We start from the raw sequence: 17,365 nt of genomic DNA on the forward strand, positions 1-17,365 counted from the left end.
ACTGAAAAACAGACAACTAAAATATGGCACCAGAGTCCCCCTGCAGCCATTCCAATGTACCATCACCTGGCTATTTCACTTCATTTACCATAAATACTAATGTGTGCATACTGCTTGACTTCTACAGTCTACAATGATTTGGATTTTATTTTTACATTTTTTAGCACAATGCACAAACACTAATAGACATCTCCTAAACAAAACAATACTGTCTCACAATGAAAACAGACTTAGCATTAAAACATCTCTACCCTTGAAACTCACATTCATTGAAACAGCATTGAAACTCACACCACATCCAAAGAAAATGCATCTGGCCAGTGGTGGATAAAGATTACCTTTGGTCTGTTTTCAAATCATAGGCCCCTTGCACACAAAACAAGAAACATACACATGTTCTTTGATACACCTTCCTGACTTTATTATATTATATTCCTTGTATAATACAGCACACTTGTTAGACTTAGAGCGTATTTTAAATGTATTGTTTGAAAATTTTTCCAGTAGGCAATGAAACAAAATGCATGAACCAATAATAACAAAACTGCCCAATTCAGAACATTTTCATCATAAAAGTCTACTTCCACACACAATGTATATATATATATATATATATATATATATATATATATATATATATATATATATATATATATATATATATATATATATATATTGGTGGCCACGGTGGTGCAGCGGTTAGCATTGTCACCTCACAGAAAGAGGTTCTCTGGTTCGATCCCCAGCTGGGATGCCTTCTGTGTGGAGTCTGCATGTCCTCCCTGTGGTCACGTGGGTTTCCGCCGGGTGCTCCGGTTTCCTCTCACATCCCACAGACATGCTGTAGGTGGATTGGAAACTCTAAATTGGCCATAGGTGTGTGTGTGTATGTATATATATATCTCTCATTAGTAACGTCCTCCTAAAACTCAAGCCATGCACCCCCTCTGCTGACTGTATACCAGCAGAATACCTGCAAATTGCAGCTGAAGTCATAGCCTACCCTATTTCTATCCTTATTAATAGAACTATTTCAGAAAGTAAAATCCCCCTTATATGGAAGGTATCTTACATCATTCCTTTACACAAAGGTGGGATATCAACTGACATTTCCAACTTTAGACCTATTGCCTTACTCTCTCCTATAGCTAAAATAATGGAAAAATGTATCCACCAACAACTACTTGACCATCTTCTCCACAACAATTTGCTTGCCAACTGCCAACATGGTTTCAGACCATTCCATAGTACCTCAACTGCCCTGGTATCCTTTTCTGACTGTATAAACAAAAATCGTAACAATAACACTCTTTCCTCCACTTTATTTATCGACCTTTCAAAAGCCTTCGATATGGTCAACCATAATCTGTTTTTAGAGGTATTGAAAGCACATTCACTGGACGCACAGGCATTACTCTGGTTTAAATCCTACTTAGACAACTGTCATCAAGCAGTCCTTTGGGATAATATGCTGTCAACTCCCCTCCCCATAAACCTTGGAGTACCTCAAGGTTCCATCCTAGGCCCTCTTCTCTTTTCAATGTTTATTAATGACCTAAACACTACAATTCCTCAAGCCACCTGCATTCAGTATGCTGACAATTCTACTTTAATCTGCTCTGCTAGGTCCCCAACCACACTCCAGACCCTCACCCAGTCTGTATTTCAGACTGTTGAAAATTGGTTCATGCAACACTGCCTCCTCCTGAATGCAAAAAAAACAAAATTATTACTCTTCACTCCCATTCTAAAATCACCACAATTTCACTTCACTATAACCTCTAACAATGGAACCACAATATCCCCTGATACCACAACCCGTCTCCTAGGCATAACCATTGACAACAACCTTAGCTATGATGATCATATCAACACTACCATAAAATCTGTCAACAAAAAACTGGGTTCCCTATATAGAATCAAACCCTTCCTTACACCTACAGCCAGAATCACTATAGCCTAAACTCATCTGATCTCTACCCTGATTTATGCATCTGCCATTTATACTAACCTTTCCAAAAGCAACCTTAACAAACTTGCCACTAGCTATAATAACATAGCCAGATTTGCTACCGGCAACCCTTTTAGAACACACCACTGTCTCAACCTCAAACAATTGGGATGGTTAGAACTACAGCACCAACTACTCCATCATCAACTTACTATAACCCAAAAGATACTTTTCCACCCTAATAATATCCCAATCCTCAATAATCTGACTACCCCTTACAAAAACCTTACTACTCTTCGCTCAGCCAATAAGCTCCTAGTTTCCACTATTAAATCTAAAAACAAAGCTGGAGACTCTCTTTTTGCTAACACAGTTGGCAAGGCCTGGAAACAGCTTCCAAGTGAACTTTCTACTCTCTCTTCCACACATCTTTTTAAAAAACATCTCAAAGAACATTTTAAAACTCACTGGCTCTGCCCCTGCACTGACCCTGACTGATCTCTCCACTTTATTACTAATTATTGGCCTTTCTGCTGTACTATGTTGTCCTAAAAAAAAATTTTACTTTTCATTTATTGTAAATTTGTTTTGATCATCCTCTTTGCAAATATCCCAAATAATGGTATTATCTGTATATGTTTATAGCTTTTCTATATTATTATTGTATAATAATGTCTTTACCTGTCTGCTTGGAGCTTTTCTCCCCGAGCCTCTAGTGAAAATGGACATGTATCCAGTTAGACTAGCCCGGTCAACAAATGTAAATAAATAAAAAAATATATATATATATATATATATATATATATATATATATATATATATATATATATATATATATATATATATATATATAATGACAGTAGTGTAAGCCATAGGCATCTTGCATAGCTTCTCACACTTATTTTCAATTTCATTTTTTTGGGGGGGTAAAAGGCTAAAAACCAGGGACACATTTTAAACATTGCTTGTATAATTTTGGAAAGTTGCCAGAATAAAATGTTATGTTACCACCATGCATTTCACTGCCAAGTCTTGAACCCAGGACCCTGTGCACTATAGTCAGAGCAACATACCACTATGCTAAATCAGCAGTTTCCTGAAAGATCAAAAGACTAAAACTTAAATGGCTATCATTTAGTGAATTTGGTTCTCACCATAGCTCTCAACCTCTTAGCACAGAAAAACCTTGACAAATCCAATAATGGGGGAACACAGAATTCAGTTCTCACTTCTCACCATAGTTCTCAATGTCTTACCACAAAAAACCTGGACAAAGCCAATAATGGGGGAATACAGCCCCAAAATAGAGACAAGTTTCAAATACTGATCTTATAAACTTAGAAAATTGCTAGCATAAAAGGTTTTGTGTTTCCATGTATTTTCTGAAGAATATGAACTCTGAAAATCAAATGCCTGTCCTTACTTAGTGAATTCAATCCTTCACTGATTTGCCATAATAAAACAAAAATCAATCTGGTTTTCAGAAGGGGTGGTGGTGGGTACGGAATTCAGGCTCTTGCTACCTGTACTCAAGGTACAGGGTTTGAGCCTGAGTAACTCTAGCCACCAGGTATATTTACATGGGGCATTTCACACACACACACACACACACACACACACACACACACACACACACACACACACACACACAGATAAACATGCAAGGAAAACAAATGCAGTCTTGTACTATACAAACATTTTACAATCACTTGCACATGGCCTACCTTACCTACTTACCATACATCATATAGCACAAAACATACTAACACTTGCTGAACTGATAAGTGATGTGGTAAGAGTGTGAAATTTAAAGTTTCACACTTTTATCACCTTCACTAACAATTATTTCAACCACACAACACTCAGCCTGATTACTTGACCTTATGCAAGTTATATGCATAAGATCAAGTAAAGTATGTATGCACACATACAACACACAGCGTGCTCGATGCTCATTAGTTTGAAAATAAAGTTTTTTTAAAGACAGCAGCTGGATCTAGTGTATTGTTTTGGATGCATTAAAGGTAACATTGTTTTATCTCTGCAAGCCAGGACTGCAGGAAGATAACTACCTGGGACCAGGTCCCCACACCTGCAGCACACATCCCAAAACAGCAAGTCAGATGACTGCACTGGTTTTCACTGCTGGAACCATTTGGAATGTCAAAAGTTTAGGTTATAGATGCAGGCTATAAATATCCACCCTTCCATTAATGTGACATGGAAACAGGTGTCTTTGAGGTAAAAACAGCACATTCAATCTCTGTCAATGAAAAACACAGTGTACTCACAAAAAGAGTAAAAAATTTACTTCAAAATGTTTAAGTGGTAACCTGTAGCCATTTACTACATCCAGAACAGATTACATTGACAGACACCTGGACAGAAACCACCACACCAAGGTGCTTTACAGGATAGAGGGGGACTAAGACAGCCTGGAAAGTTTTATGTACAGAGCTGCACTAACAACTGAATGACTCTCATAAATCTTGCCATTACTAAATATTACACTCCTCTTACCAAATTCAGGTGGCTGCGGTGGTGCAGCGGTTAGTGTTGCCGCCTCACAGCAAGAGGTTCTCCGGTTCGATCCTCGGCTGGGGTGCCTTCTCTGTGGAGTCTGCATGTCCTCCCTGTAGTCGCGTAGGTTTCCTCCCAGTGCTCCGGTTTCCTCCCACATCCCAAAGACATGCTGCAGGTGGATTGGACACTCTAAATTGGCCCTAGGTGTGTGTGTGTGTGTGTGTGTGTGTGTGTGTGTGTGTGTGTGTGTGTGTGTGTGTGTGTGTGTGTGTGCCTTCTGTGGAAGGTTGGGTGCCGGGCTGGCAACTCGACACCTTAAAACTCCACTGCCAATCATGAGCAGACAGGTGATCTGCTGTGCTGACCCCTAACCAGGAAAAGCCAAAAAAAGAAGAAGACACTCCTCTTACAAAACTAAGGGAAATAATCTACCTTCAGTTGCATTAAAACCAACAGCATTTAAAAATTCCTGCACAGACCTTCAGCAGAAATGGAACACAGTTCTTAAAATGTCCCATTTGTAAATTAAATCACATGTTAAAGTCAGCTGGGGCTTTTAATAAGATTAAGTTAGAAATGTTTTCAAAAGGAAACACCAGCTCTTGCTCACAGTACACCTGCACATGCACACACCTTCCTCCAGTTTGTAATAAGGCAATCGCAAATACATTCCCAGAACAGTAGCTACTATTCAAACACACCTTCCTCCAGTTTGTAAATAAGGCGATCGCAAATACATCCCCGGAACAGCAGCCTCTTTCAACGGGTGACCATAAAACAGTAGTCTGGTTAAGTGATTCGACAAGTCACAGATTATGCGTGTTAAAATGAAAATTAAAATGACATCAACATAATGTAACTCCTCTGTATTATAATTTCTAGTATGTAGTGGTAACTTGCGTTTGACTTACTAGAACTTTATAGCTTGAATTTACCCATGCATTCCTTCCTTGTTACCAATATATAATCATTATACAAGACCTTCCTGGGTTACATATTAGCAGTGTGAGCAGCTACTATTCACACACGCTTTAGTGATGTTCCTCCAGTTTGTAATCACACACACTCACACATCTTCCATCAGTTTGTAAATAGGCAATTGCAAAATTGCAAATACATCCCCAGAACAGCAATTACTATACAGTTCAAATTCACCTTACTTCCTTCAACTAAAGACAAGTTTGGTTCTTGGAAGGTAATAGAATTTGCAAATAACCTGTCTGAAAAAAAACGCACAGCAAATTATTCTGACACACATGACTATTATTAGTTTAAATCATTCTGCAATTAAACTCAGTGAAGTGTAATACAAATAAAACTTATTAAAATAGTGCAGACAGCTGTGCTTTAATTCATCTTGCTCTACTCTGAGTAGTTGGTTTAATACAATACACTATTTTCTGGTTTAAGACTATATGCTACTACTAATCCTTTTTCAACCTTGTTATTCCATCTACAGTAAAGCCTGAGATGTGTAGTAAATCTTGTAGGTAATGCGTAGATGTGATTGTGAAATACAGGCATCATGGGTGCACAGATCATTTGCATACTGTATCTACTTTACTTTCAGACTTAAGGTTGCTTCCTGTGTGTATACAAGACAGCCTTAGCACTTTATCCTGAAACGTACCCGCATACCTCTCAACTATCCAGATTTTCGCAGAAGCCCGGATTTTTTTGCCTTATATTTTTGCTCTGTTTCTCATAAAACTGTGTTTTTTTTTCCCCTAGTAAATCGTTGGAAATGGCACTCAGTAGCACTCAAAAGGCAAACTATCCCTTAGTATGACAATTTACAGGACATAACCACAGCCTAGTGAAAATGATAATGGGGGCCACGGATTAACAAGGGAGTCTTCTTGAATTTTAGGACTTTTGAAATAAGGGATACTCGCATATTTGGCATAATTTTACAATATCTGTTGCACCTAAACTATTCTGACCACAGGGTTAAGTCAATTGTATGAATTCTGGAGTGAAGCATTTCTACAGGTATACTCTATCTTACCATACAAATTCTATTACTCTGTTAATTCCATTAGTTAAGGATGCTCCCCCACCCCGTTAACCATCTGCCACCCCCTAGCTAGATCTAAAGGTGAAAGAAGCTTAGCGTGTGTGTGTACATGACATGCCTGGGGGACTTGTCCATTCCAAACAGTATTAGCAGACAGTACGGTCTGCAGATATGGTTGCAATAACACTTAATTTAAACATATTAAGTTACCTTACTTGTTTTAGGGATTTAGATTCACACAGCTTGTAATGATATGATGTACACTTACAGCTCACAAATTCTAAATGATCACAAATATATCCCCGGAACAGCAGCTACTATTCTCTCCCTTGCAGCAACTAATACTCCCTTCCAACCGACCATTTCCCTCACAAATCTCCCTGAAGTAGCAGCTGGAAATGCTTGCACGTCTAGCATTCTGACAGGCTGGCAGTCCATTCACGGAGCTGATGTCATCACGGACATGATTACATCAGCTCAAGGCTGAAAATTTGAAAACAGAGCTGGAAAAATCGGAAATTGAGGAGTGTCACTTGGGAATCGTGGCACCCCATTATTTGGACCTCACAACTGGTAAAAACAAGAAATTCGGTACGGCTGAGAGGAATGCTTGTGACCTCAAGGTTTGAACTCTGGAAAGGGGAACAGAGGCTGTTGTTGACCTTGTGTGTCTAGTAGAGCTCCTATGAATTCTAGAGTTTGAGTTGGCTGTAGATTTGACTTTTCAAATTTTATGGTTATTCCTAACCTTGTGCAAGTGTGGATGACCTCTTCTTTTGCATAATGAGTTGATGAATGGTCAGAGCGGTAATGAGCCAGTTGTCTAAATATGGAAACACACGGAATCCTTGCAGTCTCAAGTGAGGAGCTAATGCTGTCATATATTTGTTGAACACCCTGGGGGCTGTGGTGAGACCAAAAGGCAGTGCTCTGAATTGATAATGATTGGTTCCCAGCCAGAAATGTAAGAATTTCCTGGATCGACTGCTTATTTTTATATGATAGTACGCATCCTGGAAATCTACTGAGCACATCCAGTCGTCCTTTCCCAGAAATGGAAGAATGGACTGAACTGTGACCATCCAAAACTCTGTCTTTCAAACAAATCTGTTTAGATTGCAGAAATCCAGAATTGGCCTCAAGTCCCCTGTTTTCTTTGGCACTAAAAGAATCTTGAATAAGTTCCAGATCCTCTGTGGTCTGGGAGGACTTCTTGGATGACTCTTTTGTCTAGCAGTATTTGTACAGCTGCCTGATCCCTTTGACTGGGTGGTATATCGGGGATTTTCTTGGAGGTTGAAGGAGAAAGGAAAAAAGGAATTATATATCCTCTGGATATGATCCTCTGCATCCAAGTATCTTTTGTTATCTCTACCCAGGCTCTCTGGTGCATGGACAAATGACCCCCGATTGCCTTCAGAGGGGAACAATCAGGCCTCCCTTCAGGAGAGCTGAAAGAGTTTGCCAAAGAATGCATCTCCTGACCTTTGATGCTGCAGGCCACCTCTGTCACGAGGGCGATATCTACCATTTGAGTTGCCTATGGGGGAAGACACTCCATGTGTGCCTTGGAAAAATCCTTGTGATTTCTTCAACCACATTTTCCACCTCCCCACTAATTTCTAGAGAAAATCTTAGGGGTAGAAAAACGTATGCCCAGGGCAGAAAGATTCTTTCCATCTTTCTCACACCTGAACAACATATCTTTTACTTTGGGGCCAAAAAGAGAGGTGCCATCAAAAGGAGCATTGACAAACGTAGACTTAAAAGGCTCCATGAAGTCACACAAGCACATCCAGGCGTGTCTCCTGATGGCAACACCTGAACCCACTGCCTTTGACATTCCTTCTGCTATACTGAATATATGTATATTATACACACACACAAAACACAACACGCATACATGTATGCACATTCTAATATATACTGTGTATATCTATAACTACGTTTCTCTCTCTCTCTCTCCATATATATAAATATATCTATATATCTATATATATATATATATATATATATATATATGGGTTCCATACACTAGATCGAATTTTCACTAATTCAAAATAGTGCATGGAATGCTCACTGCAGCGAAAGTGCACTTAATCGAAAGTGCACTTACGCGAAGTTCAGTACAATGAACGGGTGTTGTACTGAACTTCCGTGCAGTACTCACAGACCTTAGGGTTAGGGCACGGGTCATAGTAAGGGGATAGCCTGCAGGGCTATCCCCTTACCATGACACGTGCCCTAACCCTAAGGTCCGTGATGACTGCAGCGCAGTGAAGGACATAGCAATGTCCTCCACTATGGTGCGATAGTCACGAACCTTAGGGTTAGGGCATGGGTTAGGGTAAGGGGATAGCTTTACTAACTATTCCCTTACCCTAACCCATGCCCTAACCCTAAGGTCCATAACTATCGCACCATAGTGGAGGATATAGCTTGTTTTTTATGTTCTCCACTGTGCTGCGGTGTTTTCGGTGAAGTGCCTTATGCAAAAGTTCACTTTCATTAAAGTGAACTTTCGCAGAAGTGAGGCTTCCTATTACAAGTTCGAAGTAGTGAACTTTCGTTCTTGTAATATGAACCCATATATATATATATATATATATATATATATATATATATATATATATATATATAGGAAAAACAAAACCGAATAAGACTAGGAAGAAATAAACTTATACTACTGAAAACTTCCGAACTGTTAAAAACAAAAACAAAAAACCAATGTATAGAAGCTGAGCCGGAACTGTTATTTGCTGAGCGCTTTTGTTCGCTTTATTGATAACAATCGAACTTCATCAGAGCAAAATGTAATGTTTTTGCAGTACTGTGCAAGCTTTAAATAGTCTAACTGGTACAAAAAATGCTTCACTATGATTGGTGGATAGACTACACTAATGCAGTAGTATTTGTACTAATGGGAGACACTGCTGTAAAAGCAAAGGTTTTATCTGCTAACATTCTACCACTAGGGGGCGTGCTGTAACTTTTTAATTGTACCACTTTAATGCACATTTAATGTTGAGATTCACGTTGAGCCCTGGTGAGGTATCTGCTTCAAGGAGGAGTTGCCATCTTAATTCCTTTAGCTCCAGTGTGTTGCAATCTCCAAAAAACTGCTTGACCTTTTCTTTTATATATATATATATATATATATATATATATATATATATATATATATATATATAGATACACACACACACACACACACACACACACACACACACACACACACACACACACACACACATATATATAAAGATATTTTACTGGTGTACAATCTTGGAGCTGGTATATATATATATATATATATATATATATATATATATATATATATAAATTGCAAGGGTATGGGAGTACAGCCCTTGCACTGGGGAGTTGCAGGAGCAGGGAGGAGCTTGCCCACTGTAAAATAGACAGGAAATCAAAAGAGGAGGCAGCATAGCAATCCTATATAAAAATAACCTCAATTTAGTTCCTATGAATCAAAACATCCCTGTCTTCAATAATGCAGAGATAATGTTTACAACATTAACAACAAACTCAAAAAAACACTTAAATATAATAGGTACCTATATCCCTTCTGGCAACAACCTCATCACAACTGAACATATACTCCAATGAACATCAAATTCCTTCCCACAAGAAATAATCATCATGCGTGATTTCAACTTAGACTGGCATACATGTGACTAAGTCCCACTAATCACATAAATTTTCACAGCTTTACCCAATTAATTCAAGCCCCAATCAGGATTGACAGAACAACCAAGAGACAGTCAAACTTGGACTGGTTGCTTATGAAGAGATCTAGTCTCTCCTTTCAAGCTGGTTGTCACCCTTAGTGACCATAATCCAACCTACCTTCTCACACACTGTGAACCCATTTAAAATAAACACATAACAACAAATTTATAACAAAAGGAATTTTATCCCGAGTCAGTTCAGATCTATACTTAAAAGATGTAATTGGTCATCCCTTAAATATCTCTCACTATAGGATGCTATAGACTACTTTAATTCCTCCTTCATTAACATCCTGAATAAACTAGCACCTCCAAGAACAATAAGAGTTAAAACTAACTTTGCATCATGGTTAACTAAAGAAACAAGATCTCTACTAAAAACAAGAGACAGAGCTTGGGAACACTGGCATGCTAACCAAACCCAAGCTAGTAAACAGACCTACCTTGACCTAAGAAACACAAGCAAAAAAATGATCAGACAAGATAAAATTAATTGCTACACTAACAGCCAAGCAAAATATCATAATAATCCTTAAAAATTTTGGTCTGCAATAAAAAATATATATATATAACAATCTGGCCAAGCTAGTACACCCTCCCCAACAAACAAAAACATTACAGATAGTATAGAAATGCAATTCATTAATTATTTCACAGAGTCTATCTTAGCCCTTTCAAATAACAACTACTCTACCCCACCCCTAGCTCACTCATCTCCCAACCTGGATAGTAAGGGCTTTTCCTTCCAACCTGTCCCTACAGACATTAAAAAAAAAATCTGAAAAAAATTAAAACTACAACCCTTGCAGCTGATCAACTGCCTGCAGAATATCTCAAAATCTCTGCTAAGGCCATTAACAGATCCATCTCAGAGAAAAACGTGCCAACAATTTGGAAAATATCACATATTATCACATTGCATAAAGGGGGAATATCAGCTGAAATGTCCAACTACCATCCTATTGCAATCTTATCACCCTTATCCAAAATATTAGAGAGATGCATTCACTCCCAATTACTAAACTATCTCTTAACCAATAATCTCCTTTCTAACACTCAGCATGGATTCTGACGAGAACATAGTACTACTACTACTACTACTGCCCTGATGTCCTTTACTAACACTGTTAATCAACATAGAAATGATGGCAAATTTATATCTTCTATCTTTCTTGACTTACCCAAAGCTTTTGAGTCTGTGTCTTACAGTAAATTTATCACAGCTCTTTCTGATCTAAAACTTAGAGAGACGAAAATCCAGTAAAAATACTTTATTCCAACACCATCAGTAGAGTTAAGCGCTTTCATCCGTTAGGACATCAGCAGAACTGAAAGCACAGCCCAATCAACAGTTTAAATAGTATTTAAAAACAATCACGTGACTCACAAACACTAATTAAATAAAAAAATATCAAGAAAAACATCCTTAAAAGACTAATTGGCATTATAAAAAAACTGAAAACTGAATAAATCAGTATTAAACATGAATTAGTATTCCAAACTTTTTAAATGCAAAATAGATGAAATGGAGCAGGTGTCATTTAGCCCAGGCTCCACAAGGGACTTGAGCCTGAATTGCCATTTTAACTCCCTAACAAATGTACCTCAACATTACATTTTGAGAGTTACCACCCATACTATCAGAAGAAATCAGTGGTAAAAGGCCTTTACCTGCATTTAAAAAGTTTGGAATGCTAATTCATGTTTTTATTTTAAATAACATGCTTTTAAGTATGTAATACTGATTTATTCAGTTTTCAGTTTTTTATAATGCACAATTAGTCTTTAAAGGATGTTTTTCTTGACGGTTTTTATTTAATTAGTGTTTATGAGTCATGTGATTGTTTTTAAATACTATTTAAACTGTTGATTGGGCTGTTCTTTCAGTTCTGATGATGTCCTAATGGATAATCCCGCTTAACTCTACTGATGGTGTTGGAATAAAGCATTTTTTATTGGGTTTTCATCTCTCTTGGCTTGGTTCTTAGTTCGTGTTGGTGATCTAAAACTTACCCAGTCCTCACTTGCATGGCTCCATAATTATCTGACCAGATGTCAGCAGGCAGTAAAATCACAACACAATCTTTCTCCACTTCTACCAGTCACTCTTGGAGTACAACAGTCCTCTCCTCATCACCGTTTTTACTTATAATCTCCATACCTCTCATCTGCATGCATCCCTTTTCTAGTATGCAGATGACTCTGCTCTAATATGTGCTGCCCCCACACTACAACACCTTCAAATAAATACTCAGCAATCATTCTCTTCAACTGAATCTTGGCTAACTAATGCTCAGCTCATTCTTAACCATAATAAAACTAAGCTCATGCTTTTTTTCCCCACAAAAATGTCTGACCACCCCCATCCTTCAAAATCTCTTCAGCAAATAATACAAATATTATTCCAGTATCCAACACTAAACTTCTCAGTGTGATCATTGATAGTCACTTGAGATTCAACAATCACACAGACCAGTCGATAAAGAAAGTCCACAAAAAACCCGGACTTCTGTATCAGGGTAAGCAATTTATAACAAGAAACACAAAAGCCACCATTGCTAGAACTCACCTTGTCTCTAACCTCCTCTATGCATCCCCCATTTTCACCAATCTAAAAAAATCTGAAATAATTAAACTTGACACCTGCTACAATAAAATCGCAAAGCTTGCCGCTGAATCTACATATAAGTCTCATCATTGCTTGGCATTAAGACAACTCAGTTGGTTAGAACTGCCTAACCTCCTAACCTACAACCAACTGACAACAGCCCATCAATTATTCGACCATCCGGCAAAACCCTTATCATTCACAGTATTCTCTAACCTTACTTAACTAATCAAGTCCTTCGTTCCACAAACAAATCTCTGTTAAAGATCGCTTCAGCTAACAAAATTGCAGGAGAATCCCTCTACTCTATAGCTAAACTCTGGAACTCTCTGCCTCCCAATAATAAAAACCACAACAAGCAGTATCAAATTCAAAAAGTTCCTCAAAACCCATATGTGTAATACATGGATATGCTCTTGTAATAACCCTGGTTAAAGTAGTTATCTTTAAATGCTACCCTCCCTACAAAACTGCTGTACACCCTTTGAACCCTGTTGTTTCAAAATGCTGTTCAACCTTAGTTTGAACCCTAGCAAAATTTATTGTAAAGTCAATGTATAAACCTTTGCAAATCGTAAAAATGCTGTACTGTCTCAATGTAATATTCTGCTCTACAACAAGCTCTATATCATAGTGCAAAAGCATCCAGTTTTTGTAAGTATACTTGTACCGTCTGTATTTATTACTGTTGCTTCCATAATCTCTAAACATACTCATGCAGAGCTCTAGCAATATTTACTATTAAGAAAATGACGTATAAACCTCTGCAAACTGTAAACACGCTGTATTGTCTCAATGTAATAATCTGCTCTACTATATGCTCTATATCATAGTACATAACCATCCATTTTTGTATGTAAAGATGTACTGCCTTTGTGTATTAATGTAGCTTGTATACTTTATATATGTATTCATGTAGAGCTTTTCTCCCCGGGCCTCCGCTGAAAAAGGACAGCCTGTCCAGTCAGACGTTCCAGGTAAACAAATGTAAAATATATAAAAATAAATAAGTCTTTTTCTTATTTGGTTTGATTTTTCATGTAGCTGATTATGTTTTTCCTAATATTTTACTATCAGGGAGTTCAGTTTCAGTTTTGTGAGTGTCAGTAAGATTTTCTGCTAACTTTTAAAAATGAATGTATATCTATCAATACATACATATATATTTATACACAGACAGATATGGATGTATAAATATATGTAGAAAGAGATACAAAGAAATTCAGCAAAGTTCATCAGGTTGTAAAATAAAGACAATTTTTATAGTCGTGGCTTTTCTCAGGTAAGCAGGTGAAATTATTTAAATAACACAAACTACCTTTTCTTTATGGTCCCACACAAAAGGACATAGTCTCTCCTCTTTGTGTATTCCCTTGCCAGGAAAATGCCCAGGTTCTTTCAGGTGTCTCCCAAAAGGACTCTTCCTTTTGCAATACTTCACTCAGAAGCACTGTTTCAATAAAAGGAGTCTCCTTTTAGCAGAGGATATATTCTCTAAAATGGGATGGTTATAGCTCTCTTTCTTATACAACACTTCATTAGATAACTGACTTCATTAACAAAATCTTGCATCCATCGTCTTTGTCCAGTACAGTATGAATCTGACTGCCTTAAAGGAGCATGTATTTCATCATGCTTTAAAGAAATAGTTCTACTTGCTACACTGTTTACATTACATAGTCTATACTTGAAAACAGAAGAAATGTCCAGTAACCGTAAAAACAAGGCACCAGAAGTACTTCTTAAGTAAGGAAGCCACACCAAAATTGTTCCAAGAAATGCTGTATGAGCACTTTCGTTCCTTTAATCACTTTCAAACAAAACGGAACTTCATCAGGTACAAAATAACACATCATTTCCCTCTGTTTAAATACCCATAAAGATCTTGTGATTTACAACCATTACTTAAAAAGTCATCATCCTTTTAACACATTAACAAAAAACGTTTTTTTTTTTTCAAAACAGGTTTATTGTTTTAACATATAAGAGAAATATCATAACAATTTTATACAAGTAATTAAAAATAGATATTATTATAATATTCAACAAAACAACTAAAGTATTTACAAAGACATCCACTACAATCAGATCAATTAATTAAACTAAAATACCATGCTATTGAAATTAGAATTTTTTTAACAAATTTTGTAAATTATCCCATACAATATAATAAGATGTTTTTCTAGTTGTTCTTGACCTAATTGTGTTTATTTCCATATTGCACACTATATTCATAACATTTTTAAATTCATTGAATGAAGGAGGTGTATCTGAAATCCAATTTCTGGTTATTATTTTCCTAGCCACTGCTAGAATAGACCATAGCAAGGGAAGCTTAACCTTTTTAACATTTTGAGGTACAGGTGTGTTGAATAATATAAGAGATTTAGAAATAATGAAATTATCTGTAAAAAGAGCCTGCAAAAATTCATTAATTGACTTCCAGTATTCTTTCAATTTTATACAGTCATAAAACATATGAGCCCAGTCAGCATTCATTTCTACATTACATCTCTTACATAGATTATCTTTATTATTTATTTTATTCATCATCAAAGGTGTATAAAAGATCTATGTAAAAATTTCCATGTATAAAGTCTCCAGACAATGGAAGACGTAGTTCTATAGGCAGATTCAATATATATTGTTTATCTTGTTGATTTGGTGGGTCCCCATTAATAGAAGTGAAATAATTCCAGTATGTATCTACACTGTAAAAAGTTTCTTGTCTGATAATTTTATGTATGTATGAAAGTTTACCTTTATCAGAAACTTTATGTTGTAAATTTAATATCAAGTAATCAATCAGTGTTGGAATAGATTCTTTAACTGTTATAGACATTAGATCTGTTTTATTAATGAGATGTTGTCTAAAGGTCTGAACCTCTAACCAGCAAGTTTCTCTTAGATCAAATTCTTGTTTTAAGAAATCTAGATTTTTAACTTTATTATCAGATATCAACTGATACCAGTATTTTAGATCATTATATATAGCTAAATGAGTTCCTTCAGAAGTAGATGACAAAAGCATACCCTGAGTATACATTATAGGGAATATAATAAAATTCCATTCCCTATACTTAGGGTGCATAAATATAAAGTTACGATAGCTAATAATAATATTTAATGGGTAACAAACCATATGTTTAGGTGTAATAGGTGAAGTACAAAATTCCTTTAGTAACCATAACATGGAGTTATTTACAATCATATTTTTATGTGTTAAGGAGATTTTCATGAAGTGCATACTAATTAGCTCCCAATAATCTTTCCATTTTGCGACATATGACAGATCTATTAATAAAGTAATAACTTTTACAATAGAAGAGATAGTATATAAATTAAAGTCTGGAAAAGAAATACCCCCTTGAGACCAGCTATTAGTATGTTTCTTTAATGCAATCCTAGGTCTATTAGGTGCCCATAGGAAATTTAACATTAGTGTATTCAGTTTCTTGATAATTATTTTTGTAGGTGGAAGTATTATTGATTGTATTAAGTATAAAATCTTGGGGATTATTATCATTTTAATAATTGTAAGTCTCTCCTCCATAGTAAAAAACATATTATTCCAGGTATTAAAAGATTTTGTATATTAAGAAAACAGGTATTATAATTATTATATATAATAGATTTAATATCTTTAGATAGTATTATACCTAAATAAGTTATCTGACCTGAATTGGGTACATATTTATTAAAATCACTAATGAGAATATTTTTCGTGTATATATAGGTAGTATTTTAGTTTTTCTTCATTGAATATTAAACCAGAAATACTTTTAAAATTCATCATTTTATCAAATAGAGACTGCATAGAAGAATTAGATCCTGCTGATGTAATTAGAACATCATCTGCAAAAGTTGAATTTTGGATGTTGTATTTTCATCTATTTCAAAACCCTCTATGTCAGTACTGTTTCTCATCAAATTAGCCCAAGGCTCCATTACTAAAGTGAATAATAGTGGAGAAAGTGGACATCCTTGTTTTGTACCTTTAAAATGGGTATTTTTGTGAAACATATGTTCCTACCTTAATATAAGCCAATGTTCCTTTGTATAAATGCTCAATTAGATTTACAAATGCATCTGAGAAGTTTGTGCACTTCAGTAAGGTAAACAGATAGTCCCAACTTACTGAATCAAATGCTGAACTTATATCAAGACTAATAAGTGTTAAATATTTATTTTTCCTATTTGCAAAATCAATTAATGTTAAAGTTCTTCTTATATTATCAAAAGTATTTCTATTTACAATGAAGCCTGTCTGATCTATATCTATAATGCCGGCGATGATTGTCTTCAATCTATCAGCAAAAATAGTCATAAACATTTTATAATCAACATTAAGTAATGAGATGGGCCGATATGAAGTACATCTAGTTGGATCTTTATTAGGTTTTAAAATTGGTGAAATCAATGTATATTGCCAAGATGGGGGGGTTATTAACTCAGTTTGGGCCAAAATAAAAACCTTATGTATTAATGAATATGTACTTTTAGAAAGGATTTTATAT

Source organism: Protopterus annectens, chromosome 17.part0 (genome assembly GCF_019279795.1).
Source record: "Protopterus annectens isolate FY-2018-M chromosome 17.part0, PAN1.0, whole genome shotgun sequence".
Lineage (NCBI taxonomy): Eukaryota > Metazoa > Chordata > Ceratodontiformes > Protopteridae > Protopterus > Protopterus annectens.